The sequence below is a fragment of the Carcharhinus amblyrhynchos genome, chromosome 4, assembly GCF_965287045.1.
Source record: "Carcharhinus amblyrhynchos chromosome 4, sCarAmb.v2.hapA, whole genome shotgun sequence".
In the NCBI taxonomy this organism is placed as follows: Eukaryota; Metazoa; Chordata; class Chondrichthyes; order Carcharhiniformes; family Carcharhinidae; genus Carcharhinus; species Carcharhinus amblyrhynchos.
This window is the reverse complement of record NC_137327.1, coordinates 64407233-64412605: the sequence shown is the minus strand read 5'-3', so window position 1 is coordinate 64412605 and position 5373 is coordinate 64407233.

Below are 5373 nucleotides of genomic sequence, written 5' to 3'. Positions count from 1 at the left end.
CAGGTTGTACATTATTTTGCACCGCTTTAGCTTCCACTGTTTTTGGTCCACTTTAACAAACACCATTAGTTTTTCGTATATTATCATCTTTGCTTTCCCAGTGTTTTTTTCTTAAACCACAACTTTGTGTGCCCTACGTTATTATATGAAAATATCTGAGGTATTTCATTTAACATCCTACCTCATGCGTTTCCTTTTAAACTGAGGTACACCGCCTTTATTTTTCTCACAAAATGTCCCTTACTTTTGCCACTTGAGATATCTCTATTCCCAGAATCCAATGTCTCTCAGGCTGAAACTGACGTCAGAAAATAAACTTTGATTTATGAACTAATTCATAACCATCTGCCATTTCTGCTGCTAAATTCGCAGTTTAAACCCCCTGCTCTTCCATGTGAGATCTCACGTGAGCCTGCAAAGGAAGTAAATAGCTGCTTCTCTCAAAACTTCATACATGTGGTCTGTTTTCAAAAACTTCATCTTGGATGGTATGGTAGTACAGCAGTTAGCACTGCTGCCTCATTGAGCCAGGGAGCTGTGTTCGATTCACCCGCTCGGGTCACTGTCTGTGTGGAGTTTGGACGTTCTTCCCGTGTCTGCTTGGGTTTGCTGTAATTTCCTCCCACATTCTGAAAGACATGCTGGTTAGGCGCATTGACCTGAACAGGTGTCGAATTGTAGCGATGAGGAAATTTTCACAGTAGCGTCATGCCGTTATAGTGTAAGCTTTACTTGTAACTAATAAATTAACTTTATCAAAATTAATTTGTATGATGCTTTTAAATTCTATGCACCTTTGGCCAGCTTCTTTCTTTCGATGTTTTAAAGCATTGTCTGCGGGATTCTGGCATCAGTACACATGCGCTTAAGATTTTCTTTGTCAGCTCCTCGTATTCCCCAGATATCCCCTCTGATAGTGACACAAAAACATCTCACTTGCTCATAGCGTCTGCATGATCTCCCCAATGTACCACGTCTCGAAAGGATACGCTGCAAGAAGGGATGCCCTGAGGCACCGTGCATTGGGGAGACCATGCAGATGCTACAACGGATGAATGAACACTGCTCGACAATCACCAGGCAAGAGTGTTCTCTTCCTGCTGGGGAACACTTCAGCATTCATGGGCATTCGGTCTCTGGTATTTGGGTCAGCATTCTCCAAGGCGGCCTTCACGACACACGACAACGCAGAGTCACCGAGCAGAAACTGATAGCCAAGTTCTGCAAAAATGAGGACGGCCTCAACTGGAATCTTGGGTTCATGTCACATTATTTGTAACCCCCACAACTTGTCCGGGCTTGCAAAATCTCACTAACTGTCCTGGCTGGAGACAGTACACATTTTTTTAACCTGTGCTTAACCCTCTCCCCACTAACATTGTCTGTGCCTTTAAGACTTGATTACCTGTAAAGACTCGCATTATTTTGTAAATTTAGTTTGTGTCTTTATATGCCCTTTTTGTGAAGAGAACTCCCACTTACCTGATGAAGGAGCAGCGCTCCGAAAGCCAGTGGATTCTGCTACCAAATAAACCTGTTGGACTTTAATCTGGTGTGAGACTTCTTACTGTGTTTACCCCAGTCCAACGTCAGCATCTCCACGACAGGATATATCACAGCAATTTCCACCTTACCGGGCATATGCCACTGTTACACTGGTAATGAAACCATTTGGAGAATGACATTATCTGGGATATAATCTTACATTGTTGACATTTAATCAGCGTCCATTGCACTTGCCTTATCCAACGCCTTCTTGGTATCATATGCAATCAATCGAATTTACTGAAGTCTTGTTGTAAATAATGCTGACGATCTCAGGAACACTTTGGGAAGGCATGAAACAAAGAATTCCACAATTGTTTCAATATTATCTTTTGCATTAATGCGTTGTGTTCCCTTTGTTGCATAGCAAAGAAATGGGGAGTTTCTTTGTTCCTGCTCCTCCAGTCACCTCCTTATTTGCCCACCAACATTCGGCATGGATGTGACAGACAGACAGAATGCAGATCATACCCGTTGGTTGTGCAATATTCTTAGTTCTCTCTTTCTCTCACTTGTACTAACCGAATAATTGCATCTTAACTCCGGAAAATGCTACGTTTTATCGCCTTTTCCCTCACCCGCCCCCCAACACCTATTGTCTTCTTTCTATTAAAACATTCTCAATCCATGCAAATACCTTAATAGCAATTTTGTTGATTAACCCTCAGTGGAGAACCACACTGAAGGCCTTCTGAAAATGTGCATATTACAAATGCACCGTTGCTGTGCTGCAATATCCTGAAAGGCATCTAGGACATTTCTCAATCATGATTTTCCTCTTACAAACTTAGGTTCACTCTGTCCATTCATATTAATACATTATACATCCAATTATCACATCCGTTCCAATTATTTATAACAATTTACTTACAACTGACTTCAATCAAATTAGCCCACCTTTGTTAATTTGTTTCTCTCACTGACTCCCATATTAAACAGCTGAGCTATTATTGATGCTTTCAGCTCTTTAGGAACGTTACTCAGAATCTATTGACTCTTGAAAGATGACAAGCTGTGCACCTATGTCGAGTAGCACGTCATTGAAGAATCTGACCTGTATGTTGGCAGAAGAGAATTTTCGAACCTCAGTCCGAATAATTGTATATCACTATTTATTGATACTACTTCACCTCAATTCTTCATTTTGACAAGACTCATGGTTCTTCATTGGTTCAAAGAGATATGTTCTGCATATTCCTCCATGAAGACAGAGACAAAATGACTGCTTACTTTGATTTTATTCCCATATGCTCCATTGCAAATTTCCCCATTTCCACCTGTAATAGATTCATAATCGTCCTTCCTATTTTATCTTTCCTCATACCAAAATAAGTTTTATGGTTCGCCTGTAGTTTTCTCATAAGCTTGATCCACTGAGTCAAAACATCTTTCCTCATCTCCGTCACAAGTGGAAATTTCTCACATTTAATAACCTCTCAACCAAGTATTTACTGTATCCCATTTGGAATCACAAATCGTTCAAAATATTAATCTCTTGTTATCTTAAGCAACAGTGGGTATAGGACAATCGGATTAAGCCTCCCTCATAACATAATACCTCTGAAATAGGAATCAGCTTGGTGAAGTTTCTCTGACCTACATCCCATGAAATGATATAAGAACGTAAGAACTAGGAGTAGGTCATTTGGCCCCTCGAGCCTGCTCCACCATTCATAAGATTATGGTGATCGTTTAGTGGACACAGCTTCATTTACTCGCCCGCTCACAATAATCCTTAATTCTTTTACCGTTCAAAAATGTATCTATCCTTAAAAACATTCAATGAGGTTGCCTCAACTGTTTCACTGTGCAGGGAATTCCGCAGATTCACAAACTTCTGTGTGAAGAAATTCTTCCTCAACTCAGCCCTAAATCTGTTCCCTCTTATTTTGAGACTATGCTCCCAGTTCTAGTTTCACCCCTATCTTACCTATTCCCTTCATAGCCTTATGTTTCTGTAAGATCTCCCCTCATTCATCTGAATTCCAATGAGTATATCCCCAGTCTATTCAGTGTCTCCTCTTAAGCCCTGAATCAACCTAGTGAATCTCTTCTGTAGCTCCTCCAGTCCAGTGTGCCCTTTTTTCAAGTGAAGTATCAATCATTATGTAAGAAGATGATTATTTTGTAAAACACATTGGGGTCTCACCCCTTTGTTTGGTACGTTTTATCAATACGTATCTACATTTAGGTCCGAATCCTCTACCAATACCGGTCAGCGTTGCATTTGCTTTCCTAATATGCTGCGTTATGTGAAAATGCAATCACCAAGAAGAAAGGCTAAGGAACAGCTTTGAATCATTCAATCGTTGATTCAAGTGCACGCCAGGAAAGGATATCACCCTCAGTCCGAGGTAGCGCTCTGATATTACACTCAGAGCAGCAAATTACATACAAGCGAGATCGCACAAAGCTTTTATGCAATGTACAGTTTGTCGTGTCGTGTTAAGATGGTACAGTTCAGTTCCTCTACATCCTTACGATTGATCAGTTCTATTCTCAGTGGTTCAACACAGCACAATTAACTGATGTATTTGGGCTACGTTCCTCACCAACAATTTCACATTTAACGGTCACATCGCAAAGATTGTGTAGTCTAGGTTTTTTCAAAACCCAGAAATGATAATGGGGGCTCATTTACCTTGACAATTCCTCATCCTGCTATGTGTCACTGCTGAATTGCTACCAAATGTTTATTATGTTCTAGCATTCAGTCACCACTTTTGGCCTTTGGCCTAACTAAAAATTGTCGGTGATCCTCAAAATAATACATTCAATTTATTTTGCAGTCGGCCATTCATAAGAATATCCTGGAATTGAGCTTCACGTTGCAATTGCCATTGCCTGCACTGTCCGTGTGGATGAATCCTTGAGTCGGCATTAGAATCTCATAAACAGTCAGCTTTGCCACATATCGCCCCAGAAACCACTCAGGAGTATCTTTCGAAAGTCTTATTGAAGAGTACTTGGGAAGAGACTACCTCAGAAAGTCGAAGGTGTAATTCTCGTATATATTCTACATCACACAATACAACGAGAAACGTGTCATTCATAATTATGATTTCGCATTCCAGCTTGTCCTGTTGCCTTATGATTGCACAATTCGAATATCAATCCACGCTGAAAAACTTAACATTTGTCTTCGGCCACATTTCCTTAGAGAATCATAGACCTTTACAGCTTGTAAGCAGGCCCACTGGCCCAACTTGTCCATGCCGTCCAGTTTTTGCCACTAAGTTAGTCCCAATTGCGTGCGTTTTGCCCATATCCATCCATACCCATCTTACCCATGTAACTGTCTAAATGCTTTTTAAAGGACAAAATTTTACCCGCCTCCACTATTACCTAAGGCAGTTCGTTCCAGACGCTCACAACTCTCCGAACAAATATACCTCTGGATCCTTTTGTATCTCTCCCCTCTCACCTTAAACCTATGATTTTACCATCCGGTTTTACATTTCCTGGAACCCATCTGTCTGTTGTATAGTCTGGGATATTTGTCTCAGCACTTGGCTTGAATTTCTTGACAACTTTTTATCCGTTTGTATGTCACTCCTGTGCAGTATTCAATTATTTCTTAACCCCTTCATTTGCTTGTACTTTGTTGCCTTCGTCATTGTGATTTGTGGACACGAGTGTACAGGTCCTCTGCATTGAAGCATTTTGCAATCAGAATCAATTTAATAACATCCTGCTTTGCCCAATTTTCTCAACAGAAATAGACTTTTTTTTTCATTCTATGCTCTATTTCATTACTTCATAGGTTCCCTCAATTGGGGAATCAATACTGCTTGAAATTCAGCAGGAGGAAGCATTTGAGTAGTAAGT